This window comes from Corythoichthys intestinalis, chromosome 16 (assembly GCF_030265065.1).
Source record: "Corythoichthys intestinalis isolate RoL2023-P3 chromosome 16, ASM3026506v1, whole genome shotgun sequence".
Lineage (NCBI taxonomy): Eukaryota > Metazoa > Chordata > Actinopteri > Syngnathiformes > Syngnathidae > Corythoichthys > Corythoichthys intestinalis.
In genome coordinates, this window is record NC_080410.1 from 32,580,694 (window position 1) to 32,595,570 (window position 14,877).

The 14,877-nt window shown below is 38.5% G+C and overlaps 1 protein-coding gene across 1 annotated transcript in view; it reads right to left on the minus strand.

The window, feature by feature from the left end:
- Positions 1-14,877, minus strand: part of LOC130904716 (homeobox protein Dlx4a-like) — a 77,646-nt gene that overhangs the window by 62,253 nt on the left and 516 nt on the right. The gene's annotated exons all lie outside the window — the stretch shown is intronic.

Below are 14,877 nucleotides of genomic sequence, written 5' to 3' on the forward strand. Positions count from 1 at the left end.
CATATTCATTTTGACTTTTTTTTTTTTTTTTACAAATTCGAAAAAATGGTTTCATTAGGACCTTATTTTTCAAATTTTGGGATTCTCTGATAATTGCTTCATGTTGCAGGTATTGAAGGGCTAAGCAACATTACCCCGTGTGACCTATTACTTCCATTTTCTAAAATGGCTACAATCAACAAAAAAATGAAAGTTGACTGTGACGGCCGACGCTTCAAGGATAGGTGGAAATTGGACTATTTCTTCACTAAAATACGCAACAACTGTGTCTGCCTCATTTGCAAAGAGACAGTCGCTGTTTTTAAAGATTTCAATGTTAGCCGATATTACTAAACAAGACACGCTGACATGTACGGCAAGATTACAGGGAAGATTCGCAGGGAGAAATTGAAGCAACTTGGAGCTAATTTAATTTCACAGCAGCAGTATTTCGCAAGAGCCCGAGAGTCGAAAGAGAACGCCACAAAGGCTAGTTGTAAGATTGTTGAAATTATTCAATTTAAAAAAATAATAAAGCAAATGTGACACACTGAATGGCTTGCTAAAATTTGCTTAAATATATTGTTCTACGTAAAGGACGTCAGCCAAGGTCGCCCCCCCCACATTTTTACCGCACCAAATCTGGCCCCCTTTGCAAAACGTTTGGACACCCCTGCCCTAAAGCTACAGGTTGTGCCCCAAAATGCCTTAAAATCAACAGGAAATGATCCGAAATCCACAGAAATTGACCTGTAAGTACCCTAAAATTAACAAGGAAGTGACTCCAAATTATTAAATTAATTCATTTCCCGCCGTTGACAACAGTAGCTATCCAATTCATTTAAACTGGTTACCGTCAATAGCAGCCAATGAGTTCTTAAGGAAGTGACCCGAAAATGCCCCCAAATTAATAGTAAATAACCGAAAATCTACAGGAAGTGACCCATTGGAGAGAGACTAAAGCATCCCCAAGCAATTTCTACAGCATCTTCCAGTTGATACTATTGTTATGAACATTTTTATGCTACTGTACGTGCATGCAGATTCATTTCCTTCTGTTAAACTGCATAGTCAGTGCATTGTTACATTTATTGCATCACTCATGACTCTAAGACCTTTGAAAAAATAATGAGGAAAGGTGACGCACATAACCACCATTTTTCATTATTGCAAGGTATAAAGGCTTTTTGTGTGGTTAGGGAGAAAGCATGTGGGGTGACATTGTGATCAATGGCAACCTCATATAAAACGGAAAGTTTGGTTTTTTTATTTATTTATTTATTTATTTATTGCTATTGAGCATGATTTTGGGGTGGTGCATTGTTAATGTTGATGCACGACAGTATGTGATAACAGTTTCGTACCAACTTCAATTTATGTGGCTTATCATCGCTGATTTCTTACCAAATGCATTACAACCAGAAACTAGCGAGTTCAACCACAAATATTGAGAACAGACCTACGCCCTTGCATGACACTGCCATGAGCATTAATGAATGCTTATGACAGATGTCATTTTGTGTCATCCAGCAAACTATTTGCCTTTTGAATGGATGTAAAAGATCCCAGCTGGACAAAAATGGAGTTAGTGACTTAATTTGCTGGATGACACACACTCATTAATGCCCATGATAAACTCATGTCAAAATTATGACGGTCTTATGGCAGTCTTATGACGCCGCTGTCAAATAAAGTGTTACCTATTAACCCGAGTAAATCAACAAATAAGCCGCACTGGACGATAAGCCGCTGGATTCAAAATGAGTCATAAAAGTAGTGGTTTATAGTCCGACAGCGAACTCTTGTGGTCGCTTTGCGACATGGTTTATTTTTTTCTTGCCAGTTCAATATGGCTGCACGACGTCTCGGGCTGACGCCTACGTTGTAATTTTGTGCTTATATGATCCTTAGACAAGATTTGTCCGTAAGTATGGTTGTTGTAAAGAATGTACATATTATGTTAGTAAGCGAAATGTTCTATTTTTTGTATGAGACGCTTTTTGTTTAAGTTTAGTGAACCTGTATAGCGTGCTAAGCTAACGTTGTTGCTAATGCAATGCTTGTGTACTTTTTTTTTTTGTAGTTTTATGGCGGTCTAAAGAGGACAATGGTTTGAGGTTATTTTATTAATAAATCAGATGAAAAAGGAAGAAGTCTGATTATTAAGGCGTCGTTCACTAGCTGTCTAGCTTTGGAAAAAGTAGACGCTTCGGAGTGAGGACAGCATAGACAGATTTAAATGACAGTAGAGTGAAATGCCCACTACAGTCCTTATGTACCGTATGTTGAATGTACAGTGGGGAGAACAAGTATTTGATACACTGCCAATGGGTTTTCCCATTGGCAGTGTATCAAATACTTGCTCTCCCCACTGTATATATCCATCTTTCCATTCTAACAATTTATTTTACAGAATATATATATAATTTACAGAAAAATATGGCATATTTTATAGATGGTTTGAATTGCGATTAATTGCGATTAATTACGATTAATTAATTTTTAAGCTGTAATTAACTCGATTAAAAATTTTAATCGTTTGACAGCCCTACTTTAAATATATTAACGTGATTAAATAAAAAAAATAATTACCGCCGTTAAAGTAGGGCTATCAATTTTATCGCGTTAAGTCAAAACTAAAGACTTTGGATGAGTGTAAGGCATTTTGTCTGTAACGTTAAATACAAATAGAAGACGATTTAATTAAAAAATACATATATATTAAAAAAAGGTATGTCCGATATTTTTTTGCTGATTCCGATACTTTGAAAATGACGTGATCGGACCCGAGACATCTTTATTCGGGACAATACAGTATTTAATGCAGTGCATGCGGCAGGGTTGCGCAGGCGGGCCAGGTAGCTTCCATGAGATCAAGGAGAGAGCCATGCAGAGGTATCAGGTGTAAGTCAGGCCAGAGCATGATCGGGAAAGCCAGGGAAACAATCAAAGCACATGGGGCGAAGGCACATGTCGCGAGATCCTGGGATGATAGCAAAAGTGATCATCAAACAGAGCGAACAAGAAAAATGTAAGATGGATGAAGCCAAAGAGGTGATCTAGTGATTGCTTCAAATAGTGGCTTGGTCTTTCCAACATCTGTCGCTGCTCCACCTGTCTAATGCTGGACCGGCAATCAGCTGGTACACAGCCACACATACATATCCCCGGAACAGGGTTGGCCTCAGGGAAGCCGAAGAGTGTCTTGACACTTTCTATCAGATTTATATTTTTGTCTGTTGGGTCCCTTAGGCAAAACAAACTTGCTCTACAGCAATGAATTTCAAAAAACTGAAATGCCGCATTTTGTTTGGAATGTGCTCAGACACCATACCTTTGAATGGTTCCAACTAACTCCCACCACATGTGTCAAATGTGAAAATCATTAGTCTTCCAACAACTGCGCAATAAACACATACATAATTATAATCCTGTGCATACAGGATATAACGATTCATTAAAACTGACCTTAGAATTCTATCGCAGGTGTGTACAATTTTTTTTCGCCGGGGTTTTGACTCCTGAGCTAATGGAGACACAGTGTTAAGTGTCTAGCTCCATCTAATGTTAAAAAACTGAGAAGTGCAACAGAATGTAGGCTGAATTTCAATATACTTGTGCAGGCAAAATTCAATGACATTTTCAGCATTTGCTGTACGCCAGGGGTCGGCAACCTATGACACGCGTGTCAGCACTGGCACGCGAAGGGTTAACCAGTGACACGCGAGCGCATGGCAAAATAATAATATATATATATTTTTTTTTACCTGAAATTAAGACATTTTAGTTGCACGCCCTGTTATTTAGGGCTTTACAGGAGCGTCCCTCCCGACCCCTCTGCCTATAGCGTTATTTGCGTTAGTTTTTTTTTTTCCTCTGCGCGCTCAATTCTGCGCGCTCAATTCAGCACCCGCTACTAACGTGTCACGAAACCAACCAGTCAGAGAGCTGGTGGAAGTACACAGTGTTACCATCCTGCACTTTTTGGTACTGTTACTCCAAGCCCCAGCGTGGAGGCCGGCGGGCCAGTAAGCGAGTAGACAGCCGGCGAATCGCCGGCGTCCGCGCCGGGAGCCCCATCGCTTTAACTTTGAATTGAGATCCCGATGTCACACCCTCGCCCCGGCGCGGAGGCCGGTCGCTTAAGATACGGGGCTGTACACCCCTGTCCCGGCGCATCGCAACACTCCGGTTGGACCCCGATTGCCAGCCGTCAGGTCAGGGCAGCGGGTGAAGCGATGCTTGCACTGTAGTATGGAGTGGACCGGCGATTAACGTGGCTCGTTGCCGTCGATTCGTCCGGTGCTTACTTTGGAGAGGGGGCAATGTGTATAAAAACACTGTGACGCGTTGGATGGCGTTTTACTGGAGACTTTTATTAAACAAAACAAAAACCAGCGGGGGACACAGCCTCTTCTCTCCTTTTCACGGCGCTCTCCGCTCTCTCTCAACACCTTCCTTCGCTCCCTCTCTTTTTCTCGCCCAGACGCCCAATTCTTCTTCTACGCTTAACTAGCAAGCCGATCATATTGTAGGGGACAGCGGCCCCTTGGGGATACCGGTAACAACTGGTTGCCTGGTTACTTCTGGTAGCTCTTTTTGTGCATTATGCCTCGAGGGAGTTGTGTGTCGCACAACAAGTGTCAAACGCCACTACGAGACAAAACATGAAAATTCATAGAAAGCAGGGCCAAGGAACACATTAAAGTAGGTATATTTTATATTTGTAACATAAGATCTAAAATTGTGCATATATTTCACTGTTTAAGTTGCTAGTGAACAAGACAAAATGTAAGAGTCGACTGTTCTGACTTTGAAGGCTCTCTGTACTGTGAGAGACCTGCACTGAGAATCACACCTGTTCCCCTTTGCGTGCTGGGGTGTGTGTGTGTGTGTGTGTGTGTGATATGTTTGCATAAAATGGTGCAGCTGTACAGCTGTTATTACTGTTGCACTTATTTTCAAGTTTTGATATTTTCGACAATGTGCATTAGTTTTTAGTTAATTGATGAGGACGAATGGTAGTTATACAAATTAAATGTATGTCCATGTTTTTTTTTATTTGGAGTAAAATTGCAGCTCTGCTGAATATAAAAATTCGGATGCGCGTCATTAATCTTGGGGTGGCACACTGATTGACAAGAAAATTTGAAAGTGGCACTCCACACCAAAAAGGTTGCTGACCCCTGCTGTACGCCCATGAAAACTGGGCAGAGGCCTGCAGTTGGCCCGCGGGCTGTAGTTTGGACACTTCAGCTAATATACAGTATGTACAGCAGGGCCGTGCAGAGACCGATGGAGGGGCAGGTGCTCATAGATCAAAAGGTGCATGTGAACAAAAATTTAATACACCTTACAACAAAAAAAATCCAATTTAACAAGGTTTACAGTATAATTGGCTGTGACTGTGACTGAATTTCATTGAGAGGGGGAACAGTGAATATAAATCAACACTGTCATCAACACTTTCTGGCTGTGACTCAGTCAGTCTTTGCCTTTTTTCTTCCTTCAACCTCTATATCAAAACTTCCTTGCTCAACTTGTTGTTCATCTGAGAACAACCAAATTAGATGTTCACCGAGCCAGTATCAGCACAATTTTTTCAAAACTATTACTTCCTTATTACAGCACTTAAAGATGTGTACCTTTCTAGATAACGTTGTGAAGAGAACAGACAAATATGGTTGCCTATAGAAAGTAGGGACACAAGGGTCGAAATAGCCTTGGAGCAGGTGTAATTCAATTATAAAGTAGAAAACTATATAAGAAAATTACTAGAGCTGTCAAAATTATCGCGTTAACGCGCGATAATTATTTTTTTTAAAATTAATCACGTTAAAATATTTGACGCAATTAACGCACATGTCCCGCTCAGACAGTATTCTGCCTTTTGGTAAGTTTTACAGCAAGGCTTTTTGTGCTGTCTAACAGCGAACTCTTGTGGTCGCTTTGCGACATGGTTTATTGTTTTCTTGCCAGTTCAATATGCTTGCACGACGTCTCGGGCTGACGCCTACGTTGTAATGTTGTGCTTATATGATCCTTGGACAAGATTAGTCCGTAAGTATGGTTGTTGTAAAGAATGTACATTATGTTAGTAAGCGAAATGTTATATTTTTTGTATGAGACGCTTTTTGTTTATGTTTAGTGAACCTGTATAGCGTGCTAAGCTAACGTTGTTGCTAATGCAATGCTTGTGTACTTTTTTTTGTAGTTTTACGAAGGTCTAAAGAGGACAATGGTTTGAGGCCATTTTATTAATAAATCAGATGAAAAGGAAGAAGTCTGATTATTAAGGCGTCGTTCACTAGCTGTCTAGCTTAGGAAAAAGTAGACGCTTCGGAGTGAGGACAGCATAGACAGATTTAAATGACAGTAGAGTGAAATGCCCACTACAGTCCTTATGTACCGTATGTTGAATGTATATATCCATCTTGTGTCTCATCTTTCCATTCCAACAATTTATTTTACAGAATATATATATAATTCACAGAAAAATATGGAATATTTTATAGATGGTTTGAATTGCGATTAATTGCGATTAATTACGGTTAATTAATTTTTAAGCTGTAATTAACTCGATTAAAAATTTTAATCGTTTGACAGCCCTAAAAATTACATATTATTATTTAAAACAAAAAATCCCCACTATGAACATGGTGTAAGAATTTTTACTAAAGTATTTGCTCGAACACGGTTTTAATAGGGTAACACCATTTGCTTTCAACTACCAGATGTCCTCAAACTCCACACACCTAGGTCAAAGAGGTTATGCGGCGGCTTAGCAGCACACAGACAGCTATTTTTTTTTTAAATTGTTATTATTTTTAAAGGGATCCTCTATTTTTAAGACAAGTAATTCTTAAAAGATAAACGTTAGTATGAGTTATAATAATTTGATTTTAACCCTATAACACCTAATCCTATTTTGGCCGAATTTGCATGCATTTGATGTTGCCTTTGTATTTCAAAGAAAAAATTATTCACAATGGCCAAGTTGGGTCCCTCTTTTAAGGACACCTTGAACTTCATGTCCAAACTGTTGTTTTCTTCACTGACCAATTATAATCCACATTTTGGACCCAAAAAGACAAAAAAAAAAAAAAAAAAAAAATCCCAAAATATTTTTTCAAAATTTGTAATGTTGATGTCCCATTGACAACCAAACATGCTCGACCAACCGTTTTGAAGCTTGATAATATTTATTCAACTTGTTAGGATAAACATTCAATATAAAAAAATAAGATTGAATAGTTTTATGTTTGACAATTCAACACAAACAGCAAGTATGGTCATAGGCGTTTTTGGCCTTTACACATACTATGGTCAAAACAGGTTATATACAGTGCAAAATAGTGAGAAAAAAAAAAAAAAAAAAAATATATATATATATATATATATATATATATCATCTAACACAAAAAGGGTTTGGAGGATATCTCTTTGTGAAGTTAGGTATTATACCCATCACCTTATCTAAAGTATATACGTACATGCAATCAAGCTTCTCGAACACTCATCTTTATAAAAATTGAAAAGATTATAGTGAAGAAAACATATATAACATTGAAAAAATAAGTATTTTCAAAAATATTGACAAGTAGTTCAGTTCAATTCAAATTTTTCTGGCATACGACCCAATAAAGGTTTTTTTGTTTTTTTTTTGCGCACTCAATAAAGCTTCTGCATGAACAGGTCACTGAGCTATGTCACACAGCCTACTCTTTCGCCGTTTGCGCGCTGCTGTCACTTCTACTCGCCGAGGCACCGACTCATCCCAGGAAAACAACGACAAATACGGCTCATCTTCTTCCTTGAGTTAATGAAATAATGCATTAGCCTTCGCAAAATTTAGTTTTAGATTCATTCTGCACGTTTCAAAGTCGCTTGCTCAATCCAACCGGCCGTTGCTTGCTTCGAATGCCTCCTTTTCCTTAGTTGGCGCGTCGATCGGAAATTTATTAAAAATGTCCACATTCGGTTCGCCCTTCTTGACATCACAACGGCTCTTGGGATATGTAGTCTTTTGCGCTGCTTTCGGTTTTGAAAAAGGACAAGAAATGATGGAAATATGGAGTTCGATACATGGTCCATGCAGCGTTTTAATGCATATTTATGAGAGCAATAAAACTATAAAACTCATATGACATCATCTCCCGTTTTACTTGGTGCTGGTCTGTTGCGAACTCCGGTTTTATTAGCAGATATTCAAGGTAAGCATATTGCGTTTTCAAACTTATCCCAATATAATTATGTAGATTGTTAGCATCCAGAGCTGTCGTGTGCTTTACATACAGTACAGGCCAAAGAGCACACCTTGTGTAATCCATGTCTTGTACATTGTAACGCGTGGTAGCTAGGATACGTGTATAAAAGTCCCAAAAAGGGGAGAAGCTTCCACTTATGCACATTTATTCACAAAAAATAATATTTCCACCTTGACCACTCTTCACTCGGGAGCTCAGCAGTACGCAAATATGCGTTCCCTGACGAACTCCAACATTGTTGTAAGGTCCACGTCAGCGTCACTGTCGTCACTGTAGCGTGCCATAGTGCTTTAATTATTTAGTATGATTTGGGGAAAACTCCCACGAAGAATAGTCAACATAAAAGATAGCAATAGTAATCCAAATCCGCGTTTTTTGCTCACTCGAAGATCCAGGAATTAGACCGATCCCATGGCAATGTCGCAGCCGCGATCAGGCCGCCAATTCCACAAAATAGACAGATCCGAAAAGCCGCTGTGGGACCGACGAATAAAAAAAATGGACAGATCCGAAACCAATATTGCAGACGCGGTGGGATCGTCGGATCCAGAAAATAGACGGATCCCCTACTTGACTGAGGATCCAGGAAAAATGTTCGGGCGCCAGTTGTAACGCGTGGTGGGTAGGATACGTGCATACAGGGACCAAAAAGGGGGAGAAGCTTCCACTTTGCACATTTATTCACTAAAAATAATAATTCCACCTTGACCACTCACTTCACTCCCCTTGTTTCCATTTGACTGGAAATTGCATCCAAAAGCAGCACATCGTGGTATTTTACTTGGCGAGTTTAGGCAGCAATACGCAATTGTTGAACACGCTACACATTTGGAAAGATCCCAATTACGTCATCACTGCGAGCCCGCAAACCATGGCGCCAAATAACGGTCAAAATATGGACTAAATATTATAAAATATTGCCATTGTTTTAACATTTTATGTGTTTCTAACAACATATTTTAGTACAAGAGAACAATTGTGGTTTATTAGAGCCTACATGTATAAGTTAGAGGATCACTTTGAAGGTTTTTTCAGTGTTCAAGTAAATTACTCGTTGGCAGTGTTGGGAAAAACGCCGTTATAAATAACGCCGTATATTTTTTTAAAAAATTTTAGTAACGGGGTAATCTGACAAATTATTTTTTCCGCCGTTACAATGCCGTTACCGTTACTGACGGTCAAAAGCGGTGCCTTACTTACTCTGAATAAACTGAAGAAACTACCAGCCGTAGCGAGTCTACTCTGCTCTATTTGTCATCCAAGACTTGGGGTGCATTCAGGTTTGAGAATAGCGCATGTGTTTTGTTTTGTGCTTTTTTTAGCAAAGATATACAACACAGGACGTGCTGGCACTCTGTTTCCTTAATAGCACATATAACTTCAACATTAACACAAACGTACGGCTCTCGGCAGGCCGTGTCTTTAACTCCCTCCCGCATCATGTCAGCAAAACAATATTGGCGCCGTGTGCACTTCAGGGTGCCTCGGATAATTCTGTATCCGAATATTACAGCACGTACTTCTTATGACTCCAGGCTGTTTGTCCCTGCTCATTCAATTAGACAATGCTTTCCAAAGCTTGCTAACATTTCTGTTTTTGCTAATCCTGAATGCTAGCCTCATTCCCATTCCCCACTGTCAGGCAGCAAGAATGCTGCTTCCATCTTCAGGACGGCAGACGCTTTGAGGGTGACGGGAGGAGAAGGGGGACGAGGCTACTTGAATGCACCACCTGGATAGATGCGATGGAAGTGATTGTGATTGGCTGAGGGTTAGAGTCATGTGTCATGGTAAGCCAATCAGAGCCGGTGTTTTCACACACAAACTGGAACAGCGCGTGTGGCAAACACACACACGCAAAACAGTTGCAGAGGGATATGATGGCAGGGTATTCAGAGCAAAATTTGTCCTTTACGAGGTGGAAATATAAAGACTATTTCAAGTCAAAATACTTGAAGTACAGTAAGCTATGTCTACTTGACCAGTTGTCTCGGGTTGTGAGAGTTAGATTTAATTGATTGAACTCAATTTCTATTACTTCCTGCTGATTGTTATTTTATTATATTGTTTACTGTTTATTTTTGTTGCACTTCAAGTGTAGGATAAATCTGTTGCTGGTGAGGTCCAATAAATATTACAAGGTTCTATAACACAAATACCTGTTTGTTCTTCTCTATTCAACGGCTCAGAAAATTTCAAATTCTTTGACATACAACAACTTCTTTTTAAAGTAATTGAAATAATTACTTTCCCTGGTAACTAGTTACTTTTACTATAGAGTAATTCAGTTACTAACTCAGTTACTTTTGGAAGAAGTAGTGAGTAACTATAACTAATTACTTTTTTTAAAGTAACGTGCCCAACACTGCCCGTTGGCGTGTCTGCACAGTCGGCCAGCACACACATACACACACACACACAAAAAAGCCCGGTCAAAAGGGGCACTTTGGGCATGTAGGGGCAGGTGCTCAAGCACCCACTCCCCCCCACACACACACACACAAAAAGAGGTGAGAACTGTGGCAGGTTTCCCTTGACGGCACTGCTGCTTACGATGTCTTAACGGATCCTGGGTAAGAAGAACATTGCCGAAAAAGGAAACTGGAGAAACTTCCCTACTTACACGACCGAGCTCTGAGTCTGAAATTGTAAACGTGACACTTCATTAACACGTAAAATACCTTTTTGTTTGGCTTGTAATGTCACATTAATTATTATTATTACTTAACTTTATTTTTGTACTGACAACCAAGGTACTTTCCACAAATATTATGTTGCGTGCTGTGCCAAAACCAAAGTTTTAATGGTAACTTGTCATGGAATTAGTTTTGCTTTCATTTTATAGTAATTATTATTGAAGTTAAGAATGAAAGGACAAGTTTAATGTTTTGACATTTACATACTTATTTCTTTCTCATAACATAAACGAACAACATTCCACCATGCTGCCTACTCTCTTATGGAGGAGTTGAAATACCAAACCAATGCACTGTAACTTGTATTCTATTAACCAGTGAGTTCTGTAAGTTAAAATTAATTGAAGAAAAAAGAATAAAATATTGCAATTTATTCATTGGTTCAGTATTATTTCCCCAAAAATATAATGGGCTGTAAAGATATTGATGAATTTCGTTCTCTGTGTACCCACAAAAAAAGGTGAAGTGGCTTGCCAAACTGAGGTTGGTGAAAATTTCATGTTTTTCTCAAATTACGTTTTATCAAGTTAAAATCAATTAAACAATTCTGGTAAACCAGTATTGTATATATATTTTTAAATATGTACTTAATGCTGAGGGGAATTAACCAAGTGCAGATGCTTTGGACTTGAGTTTTTTTTATTATTATTATTTTTTTTATGATGGCATTTTATTTGGCTATTTATTCACCTAGTACGTAAGTTCTACTGCTTTATCGAAAATAAAAAAGGCCGAGGTAAGGTTGAGCTCTTGAATTATTATGAGTTGAAAAAAGGACACCAGTGACATCTAGGGATGTAAACTAGGGATGACAGCAAAACATTGAGGGGAAGCTAGACATTCTTCATTCATAGCCTTATTCAAGAAAATGGTTTGATGTCGGCTCCAAGCATGGCTTCTCAAAAGCACACAATCAATTCACGTGTATGTTGACAAATTGCAGCAACTACAATATTATGAAAGAATTTTGGCCCCTGCTAAAAGCTTCAAATAGCTTATTCGGAGTGTCCCTTTCATGCATCTTTTCAGATTAACTGCTTGTATATATGACCATGTTCTTGTGTGTACCATGATGCAATGTGTGAATAAACTAAACTAAACTAAACTAAACTAAACTAAACTAAACTAAACTAAACTATATACTGTTAGTCGCAAAATAAATAAATAAATAAATTAATTAATAATAATAATAATAATAATAAATAAATTAGTAGCATACTGAAATGAGTGAATGGACGTTCAATCCATTATGACTGGGAGGAATAGATTGGACGTCTAGCGTCGTCAATGACAGCCAGGGAGTTAAATGAGTGCCCAGGACAGGCTAAAATATCAAATAAAATAATGTATATGGTGGAAAACACAAGACTGAAAAAGCAGTTTCTGCTCTTGCACTCCTCTTTAAAAGAAACGATTGTCTTTTAAGCCAAAATAACTGTTGAGTTTGACAGAACAATATGTCTATACGCTGCCATAGCAGATTCATGGCGCATTAAGCCCCAAACTATTTTTAATTTGTCCCTTTTACTCTGGAAACCCCCGTTTACAGACGTCGCACAACTGCTTTTGTTTCAACCCAGCCATAAAACGAAGGTAATTAATTAGATTTATTATTCAAAATGTCTGTGATTTTTAGCTTAGAATCATTAAGTGATGTCTAACATTTTGTTAAAAAAAAAAAAAAAAACGACTTTAAAAAATTTATTCACTCGCATATTTTAAACTTTTAAACAAATGACGTCACATTGAAAAAAATGGCGTCTGTAAAAAAGTCACGGATATCTACCTCATAACTATCGCTAAATTGTATTTTTTTTGTTACTGTGGCATTTTCCCCGATATGTTAGATGATAAATAATCGATAAAAAAAAAAAAAAAAAAAGGACAAAAAACGTTTAAAAGGGTAAATATATGAAAAAGAAAATCTCAACCAGTCCTTGATATCTGCAATTTCTGCATCGCGACCCTTGTTATATGACCACGTTTCACCCATAAAATCCCACCAAAAATCCAGCTGTGGCCATTCACAGCTGTGTCTTGACACTCAGTGCTACATGCTACATGGAGTTTTTGGATCAACACAAGGTAAGTACACGATAATTTCTCGTTAAAGTCATGGCGTCTTTAACTCTGCTCTCGCGTGCTCTCACCTTCAAATAGGGTTTTGCTGTTTAATTTTTTTTTTTTTTTCAAAATGTTTCTTCCCTCAGAAAATTGAGATTTTAAGCTTTCCAATCATGTATCACACATGCATATCGGACAATTTTGAAATTTGGCCATATTGGGGGTCTCAGAGCAGAACTTCAAGTCACCTGAGTGTTTTCCGCCAAATATGTGTTTTTAGGTGGGGGTGCGTTATTTCGCGGTTTGTCACTTATCGCAGCGGGTTGTGGTCCCCATTAACAGCGAAAAACGAGGGATCAATGTGTTCACATGCCTGCGAGGCAAGATGCGACAAGCAGAGAACAGCGCCAAAATTTGAGTGGGATGGAATAAACTAGGGTGACCAAACGTCCTCTTTTGCCCGGACAAGTCCTACTTTCACGTAGTGTCCTCGTGGTCCGGGGTTTTTTTATAAATTCATAAAAATGTCCGTTTTTTATGATTTTTCACGGGACCAATTTGAAGAGAATCCCTCTAACCGCTGGGTGGCAGCAGTTGACATGGCTCCTACGAGAATGGAGGGAAGTAGTAGTTCTTCTTGTTTTTGTTGGCAGTTTACCCCTATCATGAGGCATTACCGCCATCTACTGGGTTGACGATTTGGCCACAATGCCTGTTTTTTTTTTTTAATGATAAATACGTATATAATGGCAACTGTTGACTTCTGTCGGAGCTTTGACTGTAAAATCCCGTTTGGTGTAGCATCGGTGCGCTGCCGATGATTGTAAACTTTTATAGCAAAGTTTGATTTTTGCCTCAGCTAGCTATCAGTAAGCGCAACCGTGCTAGGCATTATGGGAAACGTAGTTTTGAACTGCTACGGAAGCATGCATGCTCATACCGCTTTGGAAACATGCTGATTGAATAGTTTGTCAGTTTATTTCGGTTTTTGTTTGTGTGCAATCTAGAACATTGAATGAGAACATCAATTGAATGGGAATAACAATTTGTCAAGGACAATTGTCGTGATAGTAATTTATAAAAATGTTTAGTTGGCACATAGCCTATGTGACTGGACTACATTTCTATGGGTCTGCATTATATATATATATATATATATATATATATATATATATATATATATATATATATATATATTGTGACCGCACACGAGTTAGGCCTGGCCAGGAAGGATCTTGAGACGCCAGTGTGTCCAACCAAACAGTTCTTTAATCAGAAAAAACAGCGGGTTTCCCCCTTCGCGTCATCTGGTCGTCTTTTATCTTGTCCTCCAGGCCAGCTGCAATTAGGTGGCTTAAGCAGCCACACCTGACTGCGTTGTGCGGCATGCTGGGAATTGTAGTCTTTGGGCTGGCGGCCATCTTGACTTGATTCTTCTGCTCTGGAAAAGGAATGTAACGGCCCTCCACTACCTGTCCCCGCCTGATGTCACTATATATATATATATATATATATACACATATATATATATATATATATATATATATATATATACATTAATTTTTTTTTTTTTTTTTAAGTCATTATTAATTTTTTTTCAAACTGCATTTCTCCATCCAGAGTGAGGGGGCACACTTTAAATATATTAAATGGACATAGGCATCTTTGAGTGAACTTTGAGTAAAATTCAAGTATCTTGAGGCCGGGCTGAGGCTGGGCTGAGTGTGCTCTTTTTTAGAAATCAAAATATGGTCACCCTAGAATAAACCATTTTGCAAGGTTGATTAAAAATACTCTGAAACTGGATTCATTTGATGAAATGGAAATAATTAATTACATTTTCTCACTAAAATATGTTGAGTAACTTTTTC